Here is a 13,398-nt window from a genome sequence, read left to right on the forward strand (position 1 = left end):
ACCATTAGAGCAGTCCTACAAGAACTGCTTAAGGTAGTCCTATGCCTAGAAGCAAAAGGGCAATATCTATTAGGTTGGTGCAAAAATAATTGTGGTTTATGCCTTTACGGGTAATGGCAAAAACTGTAATTACTTTTGCACCAACCTAATACCATCATGAAAACATATAAAAGTATAATACCCACTGGTAGAGCAAACGCACAAAGAAGGAAGAGAAAGGATTCAAACTCAAATGTTATTGCTACAGAAAACCACCAAATAGCAGTAATAAACAATAAGAGAGAAAGAAAAAAAGAGGATATTCACAACAATGATAAATCAATTAATAAAATGAGAGAAACAAGTGCTCACATGTAAACAATAACCTTGAATATAAATGAATTAAACTTTCCACTTAAAAGATATAGACTGGCCAAATAGATTTTTTTGAAAAAAAAAAAAGAACCGTATGACCCAACTATATGCTGCCTACAAGAAACTCATCCTACCTGTAAAGACATACATAGACTGAAAGTAAAGGTACGGAAAAAGATATTCCATTCAAATGGAAACCAAAAGTGAGTGGGAGTGCCTTTGCTTATATCAGATAAAACAGATTTTAAGTCAGAAACAGTAAAAAGAGAAAAAGAAAGTCACTATATAATGATAAAGTGATCAATACAGCAAGAGCATATAACAATTCACAACATATGCACCCCACTGGAGCACACAAATATGCAAAGTAAATATTATTAAATCTAAAGAAAGAGATAAACTTCAATACAATAATAGTTGGGGACTTCAACACCCTACTCTCAACATTAGACAGATCATCTAGACAGAAATAACAAAGAAACATTAAATTTAAACAGTATATCAGACTAAATGAACCTAACAGATATTTATAGACCACTTCATGCAACAGGTACAGCGTATACATTTTTCTCATCAGCATATGGAGCATTCTCCAGGCCAGACCCTATGTAATGACATGAAACAAGTACCAACAAATTTTTTAAAATCCAAATCATATCAAGTATCTTCTCAAATGACCATGGAATAAAACTAGAAATCAACAAGACAAACCTGGGAAAGTGTATAAATACATGAAAATTAAACAACATGCGTCTGAATGATTACTGGGTCAATGAAGAAATTAAAAAGAAAATTTAAAAAATTATTGAAACAAAAATCAAAACACAACATTAAGAAAACCTATGGGATACAGCAAAAGTAAGGGAATTCTAACAGAGAAGTTTATCACATAAATGCTTGCATCAAAAAAGTTGAAAGATTTCAACAATCTAATAATATACCTCAGGAACTTCGAAAGCAAACTCGATCCAAACAGAAAATTAGTAGAAGTAAAGAAAAATATAAATTAAAAATTAAAGGAGAACAAAACAGAGACTGAAAAATCACTGCAAAAGATAAAAAAAATGAAAAAATTTCTCTTTTATTAAACAAAATTGATAAACTGCTAGCTAGAAGAACCAAGAAAAAAGAAAGAATACCAAAATAAAATCAGAAATGAAATGAAAAAGAAGGCAGTACAACTGATACCACAGGAATACAAAGATCATCAGAGACTATAAAGAATATACAGTGACAAACTGGAAAATAAAGGAAATAGATAAATTCCTGGACACATACAACCTACCAAAATTGAATCAGGAAGAAATAGAAAACCTGAACAGACCAATAATGAGTAATATATTTGAATAATGAATAAAATATCTTGCCCCACTAAAAAAATCCAGGACCATTTAGCTTCACTGCCAATTCAACCAAGCTTTTAAGCAAAAACTAAACTAGTTCTCTTCAAACTATTCTGAAAAATTGGACAGGGGAGAATTCTCCCTAACCATTCCACAATGCCATCATTACTCTGATACTCAATCTATACAAGAATGCACCCAAAAAAGAAAACTACAGATCACTATCCCTGATAAACGTATTAGAAATAATAAAACAGCCATGTTAGAAAACAGTATATTGATTTCTCAAAATACTAAAAATAGAACTGCTATACGATCTAGTAATCTCACTACTCGTTATTTATCCAATGCAAAATAAATTAGTAGATCAAAGAGATGCCTGCACTCATATGTTTATTGTGGCACTATTAACAATAGTAGAGATTTGTAATCACCGTAAGTGGCCATCAGTGGATGAATAAAGAAAATGTGGTCTATATATATACATGAAATACTACATTGGGCTATAAAAAAGGATGAAGTAATGTCGTTTGCAGCAATATGAATAGAACTGGAGGTCGTTATGTTAAGTGAAATAAGCCAGGCACAAAAAGAAAAAAAAATAATCTGTTCTTATATGTGGGAGCTAAAAAATTGATCTCATAGTGGTAGAGAGTGGAATGGTAAATATCAGAGGCCGGCAAGGGTGAGGGTGTGGAGTAGTGATCAATAGAGGCAGGTTAATGGGTACAAACATACAGTTAGGTAGAAGGAATAAATTCTAGTATTTGATAGCAGAATAGGGTGACCATAGTTAACAACAATGCCTATTTCGAAGTAGCTACAAGAGAAGATTTGAACTGTTTCCAACACACAGAAATAATAAATTCTCAAGATGATGGACACCCCTGACTTGGTCATTATACATTCTATGCATGTAAGAAAATAAGATGTGCACTCAATAAATATGTACAAATGTTATGTATCAATAAATTTCTTTAAATGCTTTAAGCAATGATATTCAGACACATGTTTAGTTAAGTGGAGCAAGAATCAAGATGTCAATCTTTTGTTTATACTTCAGATTAGGCATTTATTTTTTGAAATATTGTCTAAACAATTGCCGGCCGGGCGCGGTGGCTCAAGCCTGTAATCCCAGCACTTTGGGAGGCCGAGGCGGGCGGATCACAAGGTCAGGAGATCGAGACCACAGTGAAACCCCGTCTCTACTAAAAATACAAAAAATTAGCCGGGCACGGTGGCGGGTGCCTGTAGTCCCAGCTACGCAGGAGGCTGACGCAGGAGAATGGCGGGAACCCGGGAGGCGGAGCTTGCAGTGAGCCGAGATCGCGCCACTGCACTCTAGCCTGGGCAACAGCGTGAGACTCCATCTCAAAAAAAAAAAAAAAAAAAACAATTGCTGCAAGGTTTTAGAGATTTAAAAAACAGCATAATTTGTATATTTATTATGAAAAAAATCTAGTCATACTTTATAGAGATACAGGAATGTGAAAATATTGAGGGGCTGTTTAGGAGCAGTTCAGCACGTTATATGTGCTGATTCCTCCATATGAGTCCCCCATTCATGCAGAAAAGTAAGGCATTATTAGTGTTTGTGTCATGCATTTTATGCACCAGGGGCAATGTAGTACGTGGCTGATGGCCCAATGGGTAATGCCACAAGAAAGAGTGACAGTGAAGAAATACTCACTCTTACCCTTCCACAGCAACATATCCAACCTCCAGTCACAGCCACTGCCACCGTGACGCTTTGTTGAACTTCTGGAGCATGAGTTTTCATATCTATTATTTTAGTTCTTTGTGGACAGAAACCTTGTCTTATTCATCTTTACAGGCCTTGTACATAGCACGATGGCTAGCCTATAGTAGAAATTCAATACATAAGTTTTGAAGGAACGAAAAGCTGACTAAAATGTTGCAGTGCCATTCTTAGTTAATACTGAGATCAAGCAGTAACTGTACAGTGCCCTGTGTATTTTTAGTTACAGCAGGCAGGAGTGGTTCTTGGCAATAATCACACTAACAACTGCTAGAGTGCTATTGCTACCTTTCAACTTTAAGAAATATTGTCTGCCTACTCAACAGCTTCTGCTTGGCTAGTTGTTTAGGATTTGAATTTCTTTTGATGGCCTGTGATCAGGTTCTCTCAACAGAAGTTGATAGAGGCACCTTCCATGTCAGAAGCACCTTTTCCAGATAAAGGTTAGAACCCGAAGAGGAATTAAAGAAAATCCCTTTGGGGACTCAGGAATGATTTTTTTCTCCTGAATGTTTTGTAAGGCAAAATCATAGAGACCATAGAGTGGTTAAGGGTGTAACATCAAACAATCTGAGTTGAATACCAACTCTGCCAAATCCTAAATAAGCCCTAATTGAGTTCTGGCAACCCTATTGCCTTAAGACAATTTACTTAATTTTGTTGTGTCAGTCAAGGTCCCAACAGTCAACAATTGTCATATATTAAAGGTCTGATTGAAGAGAACTCAAGGTTGTGCAGAGTTAAGGAAATAACAATGGGTAATAAAGAGTCAGAACTAGCAACAGCAGGAAGCCATTTTCACCCTGAAAGAAAAGAAGAGGGAAAGGTGTTATCACATCGTAGAGACAGCTGGAGACATAGAAGTGAGACCACTGATTTGAACTATGTCACAACAGAAGGCAGTCCCTAGCAGAACCATAGCAGAGTGAATAAATATCCCTATCTCTTCTCCCACAGTCCATCACCAATCAGTTCTTACTACCATCTGAATCCGACCATAAGACAGAGAACCATGAGCCCAGGAAAAGAAGTCCCTAGAGGTTAGCCTCTCAATGTGAGCAACAAGGCAGAAAAGTGCAGAGAATAGATTTGGAGGGAAATAGAGAATAAAAATATTCCCTAATCTTCAGTTTTCCTTTCTATAAATTGTGGATTATAATCATATCTTTCTTATACAGTTGCTGTGAAGGTTGAATGAAATAATGGATTCAAAGCTTTGAGCATGCAGTTTAGCACATTTTTATTACTTGTGAAGGTTTAATGTATCCTCTGAAAGTTTCCTAAAGCTCTGAACAGAGGGATCCTAACTTGTGAAAACAATTATTTTCTTTTCTTTCTTTTTTGTTTTTGTTTTGTTTTGTTTTGTTTGTTTTTTGTTTGTTTTCTGAGACGGAGTCTCGCTCTGTCACCCAGGCTGGAGTGCAGTGGCATGATCTCGGCTCATACAATTCTTTTCTACTTAATCTTCTATTTCAAAACAGAATAGAATTTAAGAATGTCTCTTCTATTTTCAGGATATTCCTACACACATAGTTTATACAGTTGCAATCCTTACTGGCTTGAGATTTGTATTCAGAATGATCCAGGCTCCAATCTGGCCTCCAGTTTCTTTACTATTTTGTGTGTCTGGACAATTGTGTGTTTTATATAAGCCACAGTTTTCTCAACTAGAAAAAAATAAGGCAATAATAACCCTGCCTCACAGATGTGTGTCAAAAACAAAACAAGGTCTACCTAACATGATAAGCATTCAAAAGTTAGCAATGTTATGCTTTGATGTTACTATGCAATACATTAATATTTCAGTGTATATTTGAAGCTATTGGGCCAATATCCTAATAACAGAGAATGAGACTCTAAGTAATATACAATCTACCAAAAGAATCTAAGAAATGCAGTAGATCCCAAGAATCTTCAAATATATTTTTGTATTCTGCATTACCAAGTGGTAAAGATGATAATAGGTTGAATCCGAATGTTCTCAATAACATGTCTTCTTGTTCAACCTGACTTTATTTTCCTCTGACCACTGAGCTATGTGGAGTCATTTAGGCAATCACACAATTTTCCTTGCTCTGCCTGGTCAAGAGACACTTCAGGGAAAATGTTTGGGAGAAAATAGAATCACTCTACCTTTTCTTAGAGGGAACCAGCAAATGTCACTGAATGAGAAGTGTTCTTGACGCAGAAGAATGCACCAGTGATGAGCATATTTACCATTGTTGATGACTTCATCAAGTCCACACCACCATCAGCATTCAGTGGAAACCAAGACCTGCAGGAAACCATTCTACTTGTAAAAGGTCAAACATGGGTAGCCCTAAGCTGTTGAAACGAAGCAGAGAAAACAATTTCAAAGCCATTTACTACCCTGTTCTTTGACAGCTTTTGTCCCGGCTTCCAGTAAGACAGATTTGCTTTTATAGTCACAATCCTTTAAGTAAATATGATGCTTCCGGGTACAAAATGCATTTGATTGCTTTCTTTGAGTCATAAGGCTTTTATCTTCTTTCTAAAATCATAAAGCCTACGAGGCATTGCATTTTTCCAGGAGTACTGACTGATGTCCATCCTATACATTTAGGTAATCAGATAAAGGTATAGATGATGATACAGTAAGTTTGGTAATGCAGGAAGAAATTCATAATACATTAAATCACTTTTACAATGGAAGTAATGTGCCTTTTGTATGGTAGAAAAATTGTTGTTATTGTTTGATTGTAACATGTTGCATTTCTAATACACTTCCCAGCCTCATTGTGTATTAACAGGAATATATTTGGAGGTTCTTCAGCATTATTAACAGAAAAAAAAAACAAAATATATAAATCATTAAACTTGCTGGCATATTTCTAGAACACTGTGGCAAAATAAGAGGAGTAATAATTATAAAGCAGACAGAAGCTGGTACAAAATCAGGTGTAGTTTTTGTTATAAATTGATGGTTGAAATGCATTCTATGTGTACTTTTATTAAAAGAAAGTCACAGAGAAAATAAATATTTTAGAAAAATGTCACAGTTCAACTTTAAAATTAGTTCTACTTAAATGAATTTTATAACATTTATTTAATGATCTTCTTTAGAAATGTAAACAATTCATAGAGTCACTATTTTTTAAAAGGTATAATTCCTACTCTCATTTTACAGTTAGAAATTTAAATGATTATGTGATTATGTGACTTTCCTGAGGTTACATACTAGTTAGAAAAAATACTTGCTCTCAAATAATGTGAAACAAGAAGAGAAAAGGAAAGAGAATGATGTGCTCTAAAACTTCTGCTCTAGGCCTGTTTATGTTTTTATGCTACAGTGAATATACTGTAGGGCTTTCTGAAATCCATTCCCTGCTGTGAGGCATTTTAGGTCAACAATTATGTATGTTTCAAAATAGCCACCTTTTTTTCAACATTTATTTTTAGACCTATTAGGTAATAAGCTGTGGTAAGCTATGGGATAGAATTCTCTCCTTCATGGAATTTAAAGTCTTACAAGTAATTTACAAAAGTAGTCAATGCTACTGAAAGAGTAGTAAAGGATGTTCTTACAGCATGTAGACTTAGGTAAGAAAGTCCTCACTAAATAAGTTATATTAAACTAGAAATTAAAGGATAAATACAGATTAACAGAAAAAGTGAGTAACTTGTTGCTGATGAGAATAGAGGCAGGAGCGAATAAGGAGAAAAGCATTTCAGGTAAGGGAACAGCTTATTCAAAGACTCAGAAAGAGAAAGATACAAGCTAGAGTGCACTCAAGGCATCAAAGTATGTCCAAGTTCAGTGAGGTGGAAGTATAGAATTTATGATAGAGAAAAGAGGCTCAATAATATAAAATAGACCAACTTACGTTAAGATTTACTGAGTTAACACAAAGGGTCTTATTGTCAAGTAAACTCATAGACATAAGCAATCTTACCCAGCACCAAGCTTTACTCATAACATTAGGGATGTAAATAATCTCAAGTCTTAGGCAAAACAGACAGAAGTTTAGTACTATCAATACAACTCCACAGGTCCTTCTTGCCACATTAAAAAGGTTTTCTTTGGCTATAATTAAAAGTGAACTATCTAAGTAATACATTTGGTCACCATTTACACAAAAATAAGTTACTTTGGTCATAACATTTTTCCATTGTATATTCCAGTTGCTACATAATTAATTAAACATAGGTAAGAAAAAGAAAGGAATTAACAGTCACACGTATTTGAGCAACAAGGTAGATGGAACATCAAACTGAGATAAGGAAACACATAAAGTAGTAGACTTGGCCTTGAAAAATCAGTTCACTTTTGGGAAACATGAAAAGGAAGGATGCCTGTGGGCAGTGGGACAAATGGGTTAGCAATGCAGGAGAAAACCCTGGGCTGGAGAGTTGAATGGCACTGGCATAAAAATGTTCATTAAAGCCATGAGAATGAATGAGTTTATCTAAGGAGAACAATTAGGAAGTGGACCAGAAGAAAACCCAGCCAAAATTTAGAGTACAAAATGAATAAACCAAAAAAAAAAAAAAACAAAAAAAAACAAAAAAAAAAAACAAAAAAAAAAGCAAGCATAGTGTGGAATCTGGGAAGCCAAGGGCTGATTTTTAGATAAATAAAGAGAATGTTTGTGTCAAAAGCTTCTGAGTTTCCAAGCAAGTGAAAACTCTTCATTGGATTTAATCATGTGATGGGACATGGAATAAAGCCCAAATACCGAGAAGAGACAGATAGATAAATGACACGCAAAATGTCTAGTTATCAAGTTAAAAGCAAGATACAGCTATAGACAGAAGGAAATATAGGTTCATGGAAAAATTGTAATAGTATAAGAGAGTGAATATCTTTGAATACTGGTAGAAGAGAAATAGCAGAGAGAAATTTAAGGTAGAAAGCTTAACTCCTTCTCTAAACTGCCTTGATTTTAAGACTGGTATCTCTGTATTCCCCAGAACCAATAGAGAGCAGTTAATAATTATTTTATTAACTCAAGGAAAAAATACCTTATTTTTGAAAATAAATAATTTTTTAAAATTAACAGAAGATAGACGGGGTCCAGAATAATTATTATGTCCAAGGTACAAATTTCACACAGAACTTTAATATCACTGTCCAGTATACACTTGTAGCACTTTTTCCTTTTTTAAAAAATCTGCTGAATCTAGTGAACATGTGTGTGCTTCAGGCATAAAATGATCCATTCATTTTGGCTTAATCAAAAGAGTTAGAAAATAATATTCACAGGCCGGGCACGGTGGCTCAAGCCTGTAATCCCAGCACTTTGGGAGGCCGAGACGGGCGGATCACGAGGTCAGGATATTGAGACCATCCTGGCGAACACGGTGAAACCCCGTCTCTACTAAAAAAATACAAAAAACTAGCCGGGCGAGGTGGCGGGCGCCTGTAGTCCCAGCTACACAGGAGGCTGAGGCAGGAGAATGGCGTAAACCCGGAAGGCGGAGCTTGCAGTGAGCTGAGATCCGGCCACTGCGCTCCAGCCCCGGCGACAGAGCGAGACTCCGTCTCAAAAAAAAAAAAAATAATAATAATAATAATATTCACTGCACAAGTTATTATATAATACAATCCCAATACAGAGAGAAATTTTATTGACTTGCTATTGAATTATCCATACAACTCTCCTGTTCCATTCTCATGAATAATGGAAAGTTGACTATATTTCAAGTGAAAAAAGACTGATGTGCATTGACATGTTGATATACTCATATATCTCCTTAGTATTTAAATATGAAAATGTTGGTAGGATTGAAAAATCTTTTTTAGCTTGAAGTAATAATAATAATAATAGAAACAATTCAAATCTCTTGCTTTTCAGAGATTATATTACTGATTCATCACTGTTAAGATTTTTTTTGGTTAGAAGTGTATGCATTTATATTAATGTATCTCTTCGTAAACAATGGCACTCTGTTTAGAGATTGCTTATAGAATTTAGGGACCAATATTTTAGCAGGGAAGAGATGAAAAACATTTGAGTGTGAAGAGGATCACCACTTACCTCCCTTTTTTTTTTTTTTTGAAACAGAATCTCGCTCTGTCCCACAGGCTAGAGTGCAATGGTGTGGTCTCAGCTCACTGCCACCAGGTTCAAGCGATTCTCCTGCCTCAGCCTCCTGAGCAGCTGGGACTACAGGCAAGTGCCACCACACCAGACTAATTTTTGTAATTTTAGTAGAGACGGGGTTTCACTGTGTTGACCACACTGGTCTCGAACTCCTGACTTAGTGATCTGCCTGCCTCGGCCTCCCAAAATGCTGGGATTACAGTTATGAGCCATTGTGCCCGGCCCACCACTTATCTCTTATACTGTTACATTTTATCAGTTGAACTCACTAACTCAGTATAGGACTTTTAAGAATCACTCCTAAGTGTAAAGAAAAAAAAAAAAAAAAGCTATTTTACCATTTGATTGAGAGTTAAGTAGTTTAAGATTTTTAAGCTCATCTAATCATCAAGGGCTATGTAGTATTTAAACGCAGGATATCCATAATAACCCTGCCTTTCCATGAACTCAATAAAATATTAAAGAGAAAAACCCCTCAAGCTTCTAAAATATAAAACAATTGCTAGGCAAGATATATTTCTATTTGTTAAAATTATACTGATGATTCTCGTTGCTCTCCATTGTGAACATCCCTAAAATGTCATCAGGTTTATGACTCCATAAATTTGGAAAATGCCTTACAGTATAATACTGATCATCTGTTTCTAAATTAAAATTGTATCACAATACTGGGGACTGATATCTACAAAGTTGTTCACTCTTACAAGTAAAGCATTAAACAAAGGAAAAATTCTTCTTAGATCGGATATTTCTAACACATGTAGGCACTTGAAGAATGACATCAAGAGAGATTGTTTTCTCTTTTCACATTAAAAAATAAATTAAAATGTTGAAGACTTCTTGATCCAGTCTAGACTGCAAATGTGGCTAGAGATTCAGTTAACACAAAGGGGAAAGTATAAATAATTCCGACATTATTTTAATTAATATATGAATATTTTGGAGTAGGCATTCCTGAGCAGGGTATACATAAAATAAATATGTGTGAAACAAGTAGATTCTCTGGCCAAGACCATGTTAGAAAAGAATTGTATTACACCAACTGGACCAGAGAGTCCTGGTCTTTGTTCACTAAAGGAAAGAATGTGAACCAGCAGAAAGATATCCATACACATTCTTTGCTCCAGGCAAATGCGACATAAATGTAGTTTCTGAAGATGTGCTTCTAAAGTATAATCTGAGCCAATATAATAGCTTCTCCACAGGAAAATAGCTCAATTACCCACTTATCCCTTGCCTCCAATTCACCCTGGTGTGATAGCTGGAAGTACCTCTATCACTATCACTCTAGAGGTTAGGTATACTACGCTGCCTTTGAGAAGAAATACATTAATGGGGGATAGTTTATTTGATTAACTCTTTCGTAGACAAAATGGAACAGATATCATAGAACCTAGAACATTTGAATGTGTTCAAAGAATTCAGTACATATTCATACGTATTCAAGAAATGAGTTGCCAACACAGAACAGAAAAAGGGAGAAAAATGCATATTGTATGCAATTTAATCTTACTGTGTCTAAGATTAAGTTTTAGCTACACATTCTGCCTCTATTAATTCTTTTCTTGCTTGTGGTTTCCTTGGCAAGGTTTTCAAGTCCTGCAAGTCAGCTCTTTATGAAACTATTTATTACTAAAATTAACTTCTCTGGTATACTGTAAGGGGTTCAGTGCTATCAAATCAGGGTTCAATGCTTGGACCCCTTAATAATTAGGCGAATCTAAGGCAGAACACTTCACTCAGGACAGAACACATCTATTTCCCTGTCATGTCTTTGTTGTTTTTTTTTTTTTCTTTTTCTCTTCATCATTGTACTTTATGTTACAATACTCTCTTATACATACCTTTTTAGACATTGTGTGAGAGTTCCTCCAGTAGGTAAGTATTCCTCTACCTTTTCAAGATACAAATGCTGGATAATGGATTATTTGCAGCTTCAACTTTACTAAGCATTGCTGGATGTTTTCTAAAATGTACTTATTAACACTTAATAAGAAGTGTATATGAGTTTTTATTCCATAATACTAATATATGGTATTATGTTACCCTTTACTGTTTTTCAATTTAAGCAAAGGAATAGTTTTAATGATGTTTCATTTTTTATTTTTTTAATTACAAATTAGATTGAGCAAATTTTCTTTATTTTTGTCATCACACTTCCAGAAACTGCCTGTATTTATCCCATGCCATTTTATGCAGTTATTCATTTCTTGAAATATTAATGTGTAAGAGATATTTATAACTTCCAGGTATTATTTTCTATTGCTTAAATACTTGCAAAAGGATCATGCAAATCAAAAGTTGGACTTTTAATTTTTGTTATATTGCCATTTGAAATTATTTTAAATGTACTTACATTTATTTTCTTTCTCTTACATATCTGCTTTTGGGGCCTGATTTAGAAAATCAATACCTGCTTTGATATTGTATTTTCTTCTAAAGTACTTTAATGTTTACTTTTCACATTTTTTAATCAATGAGGAGCTTCTTGATTCATTGCTTTAACCTTCAAACATAATATAGAAAATTCAGGGAGGGAAGGAAAATCTACTGTATTTGCTCATGTTTTTGCTTTTTCTGTTGTTCTTCATGATGTGTCGAAGCTTGTTTGTTTATTATTTCCATCTTGCTTAAATCACTTACTTTAACCATTATTATAGAGTAGTTTTGCCAGTGACAAATGCTTAGTTTTTCTTCATTTGAAAGTGTATTTCCCCTTCATTCTTGAAAGACTAATGCTAGATATAAAATTCTGAGTTGATAGTTTTTTGTTTTGTTTTGTTTTGTTTTCTTTCAGGACTTGATAAATGTTTCATTTCCCTCTGGCTCTTCCTGATTTTTATTGAGAAATTCACTGTCTTTTCAATATTTTTCCCCTATACGTGTTTCTCTCTGCTGCTTCTGAGATATATCTTCTCTGTCTTTGGCTCACAGTAGTTTGACTATAATGTGGTTTGGTTCGGATTCCTTTGGGTGTATCTTGGTTAAGTCTTGCTCAGCTTTAACAGTCTATAGGTTTATGTCTTTTACCAATTTAGGATAATTTCAGCTATTATTTATTCGAGCACTTTTTTGACCTCACCCTTTTTCTTCTTTCTTTTTATTTTTCCTGGACTCTGATGACATTAATGTTAGTTCTTTTTGTTATAGTCCCAAGGATCCCTAATATTTTTCCAATTTTGTGTTTAATTCCATTTTTTCTCTGTTGTTTAGATTGATCAATTTCTACTGTTTTATCATCAAGTTCCCTCATTCATTCGTGTAAGGTCTCCCCTACGTTGTTGAGCCCATCGATTTAGGGTTTGTTTTTCGTTTTTGTTTTCCACTTTCATTATTGTATTTTTCTGTTTCAATTTTCTTTTTTTTTAAATATCTTCTACTTTTTCCTAAATTTTCTGTTACTTTGCTGAGAATTTATTTTTCCATGTGTTTCAAGGGTGTTTATTATTGCTTCATAATTGTATTTTTATCATAGCTATTTTTAAAGTTTTGACATATAATCCTAACATTTATGTCATCTTGCTTTTGGTGTAGGTTGTTCATTTTTTCTCATTCACGTAACATTTTCCTAGTTCTTGGTATAATGAGGGGTTTTACTGAAAGCTAGACATTTTGAGTATTAGTTGTAAGAATGCAAATATTCTTTAAATATTTCATTTCAGCTGCTTTCCTCTAATGTTGTTCCAGTGGGGGAATGGGAAAGAATGTCACCTTCTACTTTCATGTAGATATAGAGTAGAGTTTCCCACCTAAGCTCCACTGACATGAGGAAAAGTGAAGGTTTTTTGTTATTGCCCATTGAGGTGGGAGTCCTGACTCCCCTTAGGCCACTTCTTATAAGGAGCAGGGTACCCTACAAGGAGCAGGAGCGCCTTGC

Source organism: Macaca fascicularis, chromosome 4, assembly GCF_037993035.2.
Source record: "Macaca fascicularis isolate 582-1 chromosome 4, T2T-MFA8v1.1".
Classification (NCBI taxonomy): Eukaryota; Metazoa; Chordata; class Mammalia; order Primates; family Cercopithecidae; genus Macaca; species Macaca fascicularis.